General features: G+C 37.0%; 1 protein-coding gene across 1 annotated transcript in view; it reads left to right on the plus strand.

The window, feature by feature from the left end:
* The first annotated feature begins 8487 nt into the window (after nucleotides 1-8487).
* The window catches only part of LOC105218041 (uncharacterized), a 100159-nt gene continuing 95105 nt past the window's right edge, over nucleotides 8488-13541 (plus strand). Inside the window, exon 1 of the mRNA XM_011193379.3 lies at nucleotides 8488-9107. The gene's annotated coding sequence lies outside the window, so the exon portion shown is untranslated. The remainder of the gene's footprint in view (nucleotides 9108-13541) is intronic.

Genomic DNA, 13541 nt, shown 5'->3' on the forward strand with positions numbered 1-13541 from the left:
AACACTTTAGTGACGGAGCGGCAACGATTGATTTAATTACAAATCTTGAATGGAATACGCAGAATTGTTCCGCGTAGGAAATGCCCCACAGTGTCCATTGCTTTCAAAGTTGTTGCTCCACTAATGTCTTCTACTATATACTACTCGAAACCGCGGGGTTCAAATAAGGTCTGGAGTTTAAAAGTCAAAAATAGGATTTTTTGGATAAGACTTTGGACATATTGCTCGCTTAGATCTACGAAGATTGGATACGAGAACTTAATCATAAACCTCGATATTTCCGCACCTTCTTTGAAATTTAGTATTTTTGAAAAAAATTCTTAGTTTTGCAAACATAATATTGATAGATATGTAGTAAAAACAGACCAATTATAGGATTGGGTTTAATTATGAACTTTACTAAATAGTCCGCCAGGTCAAAAAAAAAATAATTAACTCCATTTCACCACTGGGTCGCTGCATGAATCCATTTCACACACAAGTGCACCGTCGTGTAGGCATTCGTATGTAACCGATACTGCAATAAAGCAAAGCAAAGAGACCCGTGCTTTAAAGTACATACGTCGAGTGCGCTTGTGTCATATTATTTTTTTCGGTTTACCTTTTTCACTTCACTCTTGTGTTTTCCTTTATGTTTCATTTTGCTCGAGGGCAAATCAAGCATCAACAGACCATTAATCGAAGGCGCTTACTCTCGAAGTGCATAAAAGCGTATTTATTTATTGGGTGTGCGTTTGTGTGCTCTCTTTTCCTCCGCTGGTCCGAACGCAATGCCCTCGAAAGCTACTGCCCAAACAACGTGCAACATCACAACATCGGCGTTGCCGTCGTAACCCGGCAAAGTGCGCTGGCTGTTGCTTTATGCACTTAATAAAATCAAAATACCACCAAAGTGAGGTGTTAATTTATGCAGTTTGTCGTCTTTGCCATTGCCTACCGTCACCGGAGTTGGTTTTCGAAACAACATCGTCCCATGGACATGCACAGCCCTGCAGCAGGAGTGACAAAAAATGCATTTCGTTTGTTTTAGCGTACAGTGTGGCAGTTTTTCATTGAGATCAAGGTGTTTGTTGCGTTGGTTGTGGAAGTATTCCCAAAAAACCTTGAAACAGTGTTAGAACCTCCGCTTTCCTCTACGAGTTTGTTGAATGTCTGTGATCATATAGATTAAGTATTTATATTCCAGGAATAGAATGTTCTTTTTTATGTCGGCGCCATTAATGATCCAAAAATATTTGCCAGAACCTAAACTTCCCTTACAAGTTTATTGAATAATGCATTATATATTATTATTATATTCGTATTTATATCTCTTAATTCTTTTTCTGTCTTAACCGGTATTATCCGAAAAACATCTTTGTTGTCGGAGCCTATTTGGGAAGAAATAATTTTGTATGATAAATGTTATTGTTGATAGATTATCGGTATCGAGAAGATTATCTGAGATAACTCAAAGACTCAAGATACTCAAATTTCACGGGATAGATTACACCAGATTTTCATGCATATAGGTTTATCAACTCTTACTGATATAACCGTATTTTCGCCTCTACTTTGTGTTCATTAAAATTCGTTTAACCAAAATGTAGACACGAGCCATTGGCATACTGGCAACTTCGGAAGTCTACTTATTTGAAGTCGTGTGTTAGATCTCAAACTAAGTGCTGTTACAGCTCATTAAACGCCTCGCTTAGAAATTTTAAGCAGGGAAGACCAAAGCAGACCAACTTCGTGTCGTGGCAATGAAAAATACCGCAGAATCGTTGTAAATATAAATTGGATCTCTGCTAGATGGTTTGTTGATTCACTTTTATGACCACATTCATTCAGGTGGACAATTTGGGTTAATTCTTCCTAAAACTACATAAACATACATAAATATATATAAAGTAGTATATTCATCCACCTAAGTCTAAGAAGTTTTGCAGCAACAAATGAGGCGGACTGCAGCGAATCTAGAATGCCAAGGCAGCGGCGGTTCAGCGGGCAGGTGTTGGAGGTGTCTGCAAAGTGATTTATCGTTGTAATCAAATTGTAAGCTTTGAAATTACTTTGCAGCCTTTTTCACACCTAGTTCAACCAAAGCGACGACAAGACAATTGCCACAGTTACCGGCACGCTGCAAGCGGCTGTTGGAGCCCCAACACCAGCGCCATCATCAGCAGCCACCGTCATCAGCGTCGCTTAAAGTGTGAAAATTGCACGATTCACCTTGAATGGCAATGAGTGCCGCGGCCGCGCGTCGTCAACCCGAGCATTTTCATAGACAAAGATTTTAAATTCTAGAGTCGTCGCTGGCTGCTGCACTGCTCCTTGCATTTGTTTTTTCTTTTTCTGTTTTCAGCGCAAGCGCTTTGAGTTTTGCGGTGTTTGAACGAGTGCATATGTTTGGGTGTTGTTGCTTTTGTGGCGGCGATCAAATTGGCACTGATCGAATTACAAAGCAGCGGAGCGCGCGTGAAAAGTGTCTTAATTACGACATTCGTTCGCGCGGCTAATTTACTGCCTCCATTCAATGGCAGCATAAATATTTATGTTTCTGTGTGTTCAAATTCATGCAGCGCTGTTCATGGAATTAACTAGCTATCTCGTTAATTTACAACAATTTGCAGCTCTTTCATACCTTCGGTGACTTGGCTTGGCCTGTGTGTTTGGCAGCTCTGACCAATTGGTGGGCGCGCCAGTTTGGCGATAAATCATGCCTGCATTTTTGTTTATTTCTTTGTTATTTTCTTTACATAGTAGTTTCTTTCAAAACTAGTTTAGTGCGCTGAGCAATTTCTGGCAATTTGTAATCGACATGCGCTTCATTGTTTCACATTAAAATGAGGCTAGCGTTTGAAAGCAACAAGTGGCAGCGAAGCTGGTTGGCGCCCGAGCCGAACTTGTCTTTATTGTATAGCTAAAATAGTAGAGCATATTTGATAGAAAATATGATTTTTATTATTTACATATTTTACTGCAGTTGACCTTCATTTCGTTGTTGTCTTCACAGCATGTCGATTAATTAAAATTGAGTTAACGCTGCTTAATTAAAACCATGAGATATCTTTTGTGTTCACTATTCTCAAGTAATCTGATCGCTTCTGCATATATTATTATTAATTCCAAAGAGTTAACACTTAACAGTTATCTGGTTTTCAACCAAATGCGAGTTTAGTCTAACAGTTCTCCAGGGTTCATTGTAGACAACGAGCGCTATTCATTAGCTGCTAATACGTTTGTTTACATTATTTAATATATGTTTGTTCAATAACTCTAATAAATAGAGCTCTCATAAAAGTACTCTGAATGAGGTTAGTAAGTGCAAATATTTTCTTAATTTCTTCAAAATTTTTCCTATCCAACTTATCTCCCTAAAGTTTGCAAGAGCAAGCTGTTCTTCTTGCTTGCTCCATCTTTGCGTATTACTTTCAAAATATTTACCTCTTCTCATCACTATTTCAAGCACTGCAATTACCACTGATTAATTGCACCAATATCCACGTCAATTTAATGCATCGATAAGGAGCATCCGCTATAAAAGCCTCCAACCAGTAGCAATTATCTGGCGAATTCTTGCTGACAGGATTGCGAACGAATGATAAAGTCGTCGTATTAAGCAGAGCTGTCGCCGCATATTTATGTATGTATATATGTATATGCGAAAGAGAGTCTCCCAACACCGGCAGCTAGCCGCATAACTATTAATAATTATGGAAGACACTTTAGTGGCAACATTTGCTGTTGTCGCTGTTGTTGGGGACTTCTTCGAAGCAACAGTAGCAGAGACGCTGATGAGTATAATAACACTCAAATGGTTATCTGCTCTAAATCTAATGTGTTAAAAAGTATAAATTTGCCAAACGGAGACTAAGCAGGAAGGTGTTGTCGAAGAAGACGGTAGTGTGGACTAGCGAGCTATGTGCATAGTTGTGCACCAAAGCAAGCTATGATGACGTTGAGCTGCTGTAATTGTCATGACTTCATGTGGTCACATCAAAAGCAAAGTTAAGGTAAAATAAAGGTGTTATTTGTATGGAAGCATGTCCGTTGTATAAAACAATTCATTAGATCACAAGTTTGGCAATGAAAGGAACCACTTTGTATACTTTGTTAAACTATAATAATAACAAGTAAGGAAGGCTAAGTTCGGGTGTAACCGAACATTTTATACTCTCGCAATTTATTTATTTAACTTTATTTATATTAGGAGTATATAATTAATATTCGTCATATATATTGAATAAAGTCCATTGAAAGTTGGAAACCATAATATTAGGTTAGAAGCACCGAGGTCCTCGTGTTCGATATATGGGGCCTTAAAAACCTATGGTCCGATTTCGGCGATTTTTAGAATGGGGCTGCCACACTATAAACATAGTATTTGTGCAAAGTTCTGCACCGGTATCTTCACTAGTACTTACTTTATATATTGTAAAGTAAACGATTCAGATTTTCTTCAAAGCTCTGGTATATAGGAAGTAGGCGCGGTTGTGAAGCGATTTGGCCTATTTTCACAACATATCATTGGGATGTAAGGAAACTATTACAAACCAAGTTTCATTGAAATCGGTCGAGTAGTTCCTGAGATATGGTTTTTGACCCATAAGTGGGCGACGCCACGCCCATTTTCCATTTTGTAAAAAACTCTGAGTGCAGCCACCATCTGCCAATTTTTATGTGAAATTTAGTGTTTCTGACGTTTTTCGTTGGTGAGTTAACCCACTTTTAGTAATTTTCAACCGAACCTTTGTACGGCAGGTGGGCGTGGTTATTACCCGATTTCTTTAATTGTTGGACTTTATTAGGAAGTGGCTATAACCAACGACTGCAGAAAGTTTGGTTTATATAGCTCTATTGGTTTGCGATATATGTACAAAAAATTTAGTAGGGGGCGGGGCCACGCCCACTTCCCCAAAAAAATTACATCCAAATATGCCCCTTCATAGTGTGATCCTTCACACCAAATTTTATTTCCATAGCTTTATGTGTTTTCGGTTTTCGGCATTTTGTGGGCGTGGCAGTGGACCGATTTTGCTCATTTTCGAAAGCAACCTTCCTATGGTGCCAAGAAATAAGTATGCCAAGTGTCATTAAGATATCTTAATTTTTACTCAAGTTACAGCTTGCACAGACGGACGGACGGACGGACGGACGGACAGACAGACATTCGGATTTGAATTCCACTCTTCACCCTGATCACTTTGGTTTATATAACCCTATATCTAACTCGTTTAGTTTTGGGTGTTACAAACAACCGTTATGTGAACAAAACTATAATACTCTCTTAGCAACTTTGTTGCGAGAGTATAAAAAATTCGCTTTTTTAAAACCAATAATAAATATTTCCTGCTATAACTATTGATATCCTAAGTGAATAAAGCAATTTAGATTATTAGTATTATTTTTACACACACTTTTCTTACATACTGTATTCATATGCTGTTTTAAGTCTTTTCTTCATTTAAAGAGATATCGCTTGAGCTGAGTATAATTATTTAAACCACTCAGATTTACTCAATTTTGCACCATTTGTTGAGACTATTACTAATAACTGATATACAAAATGAATGACTGGTTTTCGCCTTAAACAAAATTATAGTGTAGTTTTATAAATAAAATTAAAAAAGTTTTTTTTTAGAAAAAAATTAGTTTCAAGATCGAAAAATAACATCAAATGTTTATAAATATATAGAATATGAATTGTGTGCAAGAAACATCAAGTTCAACGGTGTTATTTTTATACACAATTTAGAATTACAAACAGCAGCGGCACTTAAGGTCGGCAATAAAAATTACTTAACTTAAAAAACGAACCATTTAAGAGAGATTTACTTTTTCCAATGTCATAAACAATGAAATGTGTTTTTTCAGACACACACACACAAATGCACGCCATACTCCGTTTGGTGGCAATTTGCTTAGCATAAGTGCTTCCTAAGCATTCAACACCCCCATAAAAGCAGTGAATAGGAAACACTCGATTGATCAAGTATAAACACAGCCAAGGTAAGTATTTTTATAGTTTGTAAAAGTCAAGCTCTCGACAAAGCACCAATTAATTAATGCACTTTCGGCCGCTAGTTGCACTTAATAAAAATCGAACATTTACAGTGTGTCGAAAAACAGAAACAACAAGCAGGAAGAGAACAATAGCTGATCTCAACTCATGAAAAGTAAATTTGGAAATAGTTTTGTAAGTACTCACTGCCGGTATATTTTCGGATGCAAATAAAAAACTGAAGCGGCGGTAAATAACTAAGTACGGAATTCTGAAGTGCAGCCGGGAGGAGGAGAAGTAATCACTTTTTCATTTAAGTGGCGTAAGTGAGCTCACAATCATACATACTACGTGGCTGTGTAATGTGGATGAATTGAATTCAAGCATGTGTTAAGACATCCCTCAAATGATCTAAAAATAAATATTTGAAAACATTATGAACAGTACAGAGTCAATAATGTTTTAAATTTTTTTTTAATTATTTAGGATTATATTAAAATAAAGAAAATAATCTTCTCTGATCTTTGACCAACTTACATATTACTTATCAATATTCACTCATGTTCGAAAGATGGTAATAATAGACTAGAAGGCAAATATAATTTAAAAATACGAAACAAAAGTTTTTGCAATTGAAACGATCTTAGTTTCGACCAGAACATACATTTAGGGATAGCAAATGGCAGCGTTTGCCAATGATTATAGTCCCTATCTAAATATACTAATTTATAATCTTTTTCTTACCATCCAAGTTTGAACAATTCTTCATAAGTACCAGTTCTTCTATGCACAAGAGATGAGAATTTTTACTCCAACCTAATATTTTAATATAATCATATTTGCTATTGCAAAGCCCCAAAGAAGCATATGGTCTTAGTTTTTTGCTAAGGTAAAAAAATCATTAATCAAAGTTCGGTTAGCGACATGAATACGGATGTATGAAGATCAAATATAGAAACAATGTCAATAATGATTTTAATGCATTATTGCTGAATATGGATTGCTTCGAATTGCGGACTCTTTCAGAGAGGTGCGCATTCAGAGCGGAAATACTTCGATGACGGTACGCTTAAGGTTAGTAAAATAGTGTTTAAAATCTTTAGTATTATCGTTAAGCTACCCCGACCAATTTGAGTTCCCGGTTATAGCGGAATCGCCAGAAACTGCAAAGTCGATAAGTTTGAAAAAAGCATCCTAGTCACCTTGTCATCGGACTGGGAACATGTCGGTAGTCCGTAGTAAATATACTTTCGTGCGTTGAACATACAGATCTCGTGTGAGCTCGGTAAACACTAGACACCAACCAGCACTTATTCGGTTGCAAGATTCTTCTGACCCGGATGGTGGAGGAAGGCGAGGTGAAATCATCTAGGTAATCTTTTCCAATGTCCAACTTTCGTCAGACAAAGGAAGCATTTCAGAAGTTAGAGCTTTGGTTCGATGTGAACTGTCTCCCATTGATACTAACCGACTCAAGAAATTTGTGCAATATTCGAAGCGCTTGGTCGATACGTTAGTGTGATCTTGATCTATATATATGTAGATGGATTTTTTGTTCGCATCCCATTTGTAGCTGTTCTTTGTGGGATCCGCTGCGACCTCAAACGCAAGGATCACTCTACCAGTTGTTAAAAAGTGTAAGTAATATCTCCTATTGCTACTCTTCTGAAGATTTTTTTGCTGGTCATAAGGTTTGGAAATGAAGTAGTTATTTGACGTAATAAACTAACTTGAAAATAAGCATTTCAAGAATTTAATAACATTTTTGGCAATAACATTACTCATTTACTTCACGAAACTTTAACATTCTCTGACAGAACTCTCCCAAAATTAACATTTTCTGCTAAAAGCGGCTTAACATTTACGATATTATCAACTTGATTTTCGAAAATAATCACTGAGCAAACGATGAACCTCCCTTGTAAGGGTGGATGTGTTGTTAAAATACTATTTACTATTGTTTATTAAATAGCAAATATCATATCTACAATAGTTATGAATCTAATGGTAACAGTTATAATTCAAAAGTATTTAATAAAATGACTTCAATTTTGAAAACATATTTCGAATATTCTGTTGTTAACAGAATGTTATGAGGAGAAAAAGAAATTCTACAGTTTCTGTTCGCTCTGCAACCACTTTTATTTCAAGCAGAGAGTCACAAATCTTTCGAAGAGATGGCGTGCGCTCTCGCTTGCTGAGCGCCATTGAACTCCACTGCGGTATGCGAGTGCTCCAAAACTCCACGAACCACTCACTCAATGCCGCAAACCAACGAATCTTCGTTGCTGCAGCACGCAAGAAGCCAGAAAGCAAGAATCGTTGGTAGACGGTTTGAAAAGAGGCAATGCAGAGAATCGTGAATGTTAGATACTATTGGTATACGTTCAACGATTAACATGTGGTCGCTGCCGCAACACGGCGTGCTTTGTCGTTGGTGCTCCGTTGCTCCAACGAATGCGCGGCGATGAGCGCACAGCGATGTTGGCTTCGTTGGCTCGCCTGCTGGCTGACCGGTTCGCTGTGTTGCATGTCGGTGGCTCGGCTTGCTGCTGCTGCCGTAGTCGACTGGTTGGTTGATTGTTGGCGTTGGCTCCCAAAACGAAGGCAGCGAGCGATGTGAATTCGGTCATTTAGTAGAATCGCGAGCTCAATACGGTGCACACGCTTTGAACGGATGAATGGCGGCGTACACGTGCATATTTTGACGACTAAAAACAGTGAATGTGAATGAGTGACGAGGCGGTTTTTGTTTTGGTGCGGTCGCTTGTGTGTCATGCAAGCCAACCGTAATACGCTAATATCAGTTCACCAATGAAGTGAGAAACAAAATTCAAATCGAAAATGCCAAGTTGCTTCCGAGGCGAAAGTGTATTGTGCTTCTATTATTGGCAAAACATGAAAAAATCACGAAATTCCGCTCTTCACGGGATGCGGCGTTCGTAATGTGCAATGTTTGCGGTTAACTTTACATATCGTGTATCGAGCATAATGGCTTTCACAAAAGCTCTGCCAGTGTTGGTGTTTGAATGAATGCTTTCACAAGTTACAAAAGTTACTCGATATTGTGGAAAATAGCAAATGATAGCAAGAAACAACAAATGCAAAAACAGAAAGTATAAAGGTTCGTTAAATAATATAACAGGTGCGATAACACGGTCCGATATGTTGCAAAAAAATATGTGATATATATCTACACGTATATGTATGTCTGTATGTGTGTGCGCGATATTGCAAATAAGGAAAGTGTGTGCCATTTCCGTTTCCTCTGTGTCAAAATGTTGCAAACAATGGAGGGCAGCGCGACGAATTGAGTGCTCTGGCAGTAGTGTTGAAGTGAAATTAAGTACTAGCGGTAGCCTGACATTGACGAAAAGATTATATGTTTAAGAGTAAATGAAAATGAGTTACTTTTCTAGAATGCCGCGTAGTGACTTACTTGTATATGCGAATACTAGAAAATCAAAATATTTTTTTAGTTGTGGCTTAACATATGTATTTTAGGATTTACAAAAGAATTTAAGTGATTTAACATTGGCTTAGCTCAGAAGCAAATATAAGTTAAGAATGGGAACTTGAAACATAAAATCACTATCCGAGCTTTTATTAACATTTGAATATTTGAATACAACAACGTAATCAAGAAAAAACATTATCATAAAGAATCATTATGATGTTTTGTTAGATAAGCACTTTGAGAAATTCAATTTAATATCAAATATAATATTAATAAATCGTTCGTTATAACCTAGTTTAGTACGCTGATTTGAAGCATTTCCATTGGAATTGGGTCAACAACCAAGAATTGCATAAGTATTCGAAATCACTTATCATCTCATTTGAAAAGACACTCTTCTCACTTAACGATAGTTTCAAAGTAAATAAGAAATAATTCTCTTAAACGTATTTTTAAGCAAATAAATTGGTAGATTTATAAGAGCGAAAATCGCGAAAAATTAAATAAAGCCACAAGAATGAACATTCTGCTCACAGATAGACTATAATGAAATAAAAGTCAAATCAGCGGCGAATTAAACTATAAACAATTCTTTCTGAGAAATACTATGAAAATAGCAATGGACTGGCGAGCTGGCTAGATCTTCGGCATAATATTGTCAGGCTGAATGGCCGCTTTATTTTTTGTTTTGCGCCGAAAATCGTTTATTCTCGTTTAGTTTAACGCACACTAAGTTGGAGGTAATTGGAACTTACGGCATAAAAAATGCAAAAGGACGTTGACAATGGAGCAAACAACAACAACAATGGCTTAAACGAGGGCCAAGGCTAAAAGCTTATGCAAGAGTATGTTACCACAGGCTTCTACCGCTTACTCACAGTGAAAGTCGTTCAGCATTAGCATCGCTGTGTGTGTTTAAGTCTGCGAAATGCTCCACGCAAAGTCCTACCAATGTTTATCCATTTTTACGGCGCTCTTAAGCACTAGTAGCAGCATGCTATGCCGACTGCCTAGTCTGTCACCGGCGACATGGCGCGGTTGTCTGGCACGTGGCTTATTAAATCAATTGGCATCGCGCAGCAGTTCACCCTCTTCATCGGGCTAACCGCAATTTACTCACTCACACCGCAATTGTTGTTGATGAGTCCTGACTGAGCCACTCAATTTGTACCGATCGGCGTGATATTGCAATGCTACTTTAGTGTTATCGCGCTTTTGGCTTAGTTATTTGCGAAGCAATTCTTGCAAATAAATTCCACTATCACACAACAACATTATCCACAGTTTCTTTCGCTGTAGTTGCTGACATAACAGCAGACGCATAAAATATTTACGTATGCACGGGTATAACCCTCCTGTGTGGTCGCAACTACGCCGCGCTTGGCCTCGCCAACGAGCAATCCACTTTTATCGCTGCATAGAGTGTTTATAAAATCTGCAGACATCCACAGTCGCAGGCGTCAAAAGTCTTTACATCTACCCTGAAGATAACTCGCCATGCTCTGAGTTATTTATGCAATTTTCTTCATCCTTAATGCCGAGCAGCTAAGCAAATAAACACGTGCACGCTTGCTGCCTTACACACCACCCACAGGCCTGAGAGTATACAACTCGCTGGCATCTGCCATATGTTTCGCGTTGCTTCCGCTTACGTTGCCTCAACACCTCCCCTAATGCATTTACTGCAGCTCGCCTTCTATTTTTAATGTATCATATAAAGCAGCAGCCAACTACAACAGCTTTTCATGCCTAACAACTTTAACGAAAATAGCGTAAATGTTTCTGAAAAGTTTTCCGGGAAATTTGTATGACGTGCAAATTTTTGAGCGCTTTTACACCAGCTTGCTTAACTTATGCGCTGGAGGTCGTTTTTGTTATAGCCATCCGTTGTTGTTAGCGTTACTCGCTGCTCGCTTTAGTTGATAATGCCTCCTTATAAGTATTTAAAATATAAAGTAAAAGTCTCGTAATTATTTACTCAACTCGAAAATATTTCTTTATCCAAAATTTACTGCTATTTATAAATTGGTAGATTTAAGGGTCTTCAATTTTAAATGTTTGACATTTATTAAAGATCAGTCAAAAACTGAAGCAAAAATCTCAAAATATGTTAAATTGTTTAAAAAAAATATATTTCAAATCCAAATACTGTTTTTTAATTTTCGTCTTTAATAGCTTTTTCAATTCATTAAATAAAATCCCTTGAGCTTGCCAGTGCTTAGCACCAGCTTAGTCGCCTAGCCTTAACGAGCCTAGTGGCGTCAGATAATAAATTCGACAAAAATAAATGTCATAAAAATGTAGTGTAATAAAATCAGCATGAACTGAAGTGGACTGCGGACACACACACACCCCAAGAGTCGAAGCCTAAATGAGTAAACATATGTAAATATATACTTAAGTAATAAAGAATCTCGACTTGACACACCGCCTCAGCTGCCAGTTAATTCATTAGCTTTGCTAATTTCCAGTTCCTTCGCACTCTAACTGTACACAAACAACTACAACTAGCCAAAGTTTTTGAGATTCTCAAACATTCCAACGCTGCTGCCACACACTCTTTGATTTTGCTTTTGCTGGCTGGCTTTTGAACAGCTAATTGAATGCTAACGTAGCGTCTAAGCTTATATTCTGGTTAAAATTAATGCAAATTGCTATTTGGGATTTAGTATACTCGTATGTAAGCTCATCGCGTTTAAACGTCGACGACAACAACAACGAACGTTTCGGCCGAGACATCAAACGACTGAAAAGTAGAACTGGAAGCGCAGGTTTCGACAGAATATAAAAGTTACGCTCACTCTGATTACGGCAGGATATGCGCTCAGTAATAACTGGCTAACAAATGCTTTAAAGGTGAGTAGCTTACAACGCTTCATTTATAATTAAACTAGCTTAATAACAAAAAAAAAAACACTCAACGCATTAAGTAATTTTCCAAAATCGTTAAACAATACTTCAAATATATTTAGTTTATACAGTATAATACATACGTGCTTGAAATATGCTAATAGAATTTCGTAAGAGTTTACACTTTTGTTTTTTTTTTTTTTTTGCTTTTAATTTGATGTTTTCGCTTAATGGCAGTTAATGGGATTTGGCGTCTCGAACTCCGCAAGTGAAACAGAAAGAAACAAAGTAAGAAATCCATTCCGACACGCACAATTGCGTGCCGCCTTCAGTATTCCACCTCAAATTGAATTCTTCCTCTAATCCATCGCCAATAGTCGCTGATTTCTGTCTGACTTTAATTGATTGCTCTGTCGAGTTGTTTATTTTCGGTGTCGTTTTACATTTCGGCGCTGTCGCAAGTTCGTGCGTTCATCGGTGTCGTTTTAGCGGTTAATTCCAACTGTCAAAAACAGCTGTGTTGGCTTTGTCAACTTACATACACATTTATTAGTTGATATTTACAAGATTTACATGTTTCATTTCTGGTTTTGTTTGAAAGCATAGAAATCCAGCGAGTTGCTCAAGCTTCTTTTATTCATTTTCCATTTGGTATTTTTGATATTCGAGGTATTTGATAATTAATTAGTGCTTTGATTTTATTTGAAGATAGATTCGGCGACTTTTTAATTAATTCTAGGTGCAAGCAAATTTGGTTGCGATAATTTTGATTCTAAAACAAATCATAAGTTTTGTGTAACCTTGTAGTGTAATTTGCATAGAAATTAAATTATCATCCAGGAGCTTTTGAAGTTAAATTTGAATAAAAAGAATTGACTTACTCAAATAGTTTATAGAATTTCTTTTTATATAAGAACAATATGACAATACTTAAACCTATAATTTACTAATAGTGTTTTCGTACAGCCAAATTAATTCAATATATTGTAATTGTGTATAATTGAGAAACCAGTTTTTGCCTTTCGCACTGCCAGCTACTCGATTAAAGATCAGCTGTTATTCATTTTTGTTTTTTGCTTTTCATAAGAATTTGGTAAGTTTCATCAGCTGACTGCTATTTTATCTATAGCCACAACTATTTTCCAATTTCCAGCAGCGACATCTGTAGTAGAATTGAAATACTGCTATTCTATCAAAAAGAAAAACTAAATTTCAACTCGATTTGTATTCGATTAAAAATTAGTGTAGAAA

Source organism: Zeugodacus cucurbitae, chromosome 2, assembly GCF_028554725.1.
Source record: "Zeugodacus cucurbitae isolate PBARC_wt_2022May chromosome 2, idZeuCucr1.2, whole genome shotgun sequence".
In the NCBI taxonomy this organism is placed as follows: Eukaryota; Metazoa; Arthropoda; class Insecta; order Diptera; family Tephritidae; genus Zeugodacus; species Zeugodacus cucurbitae.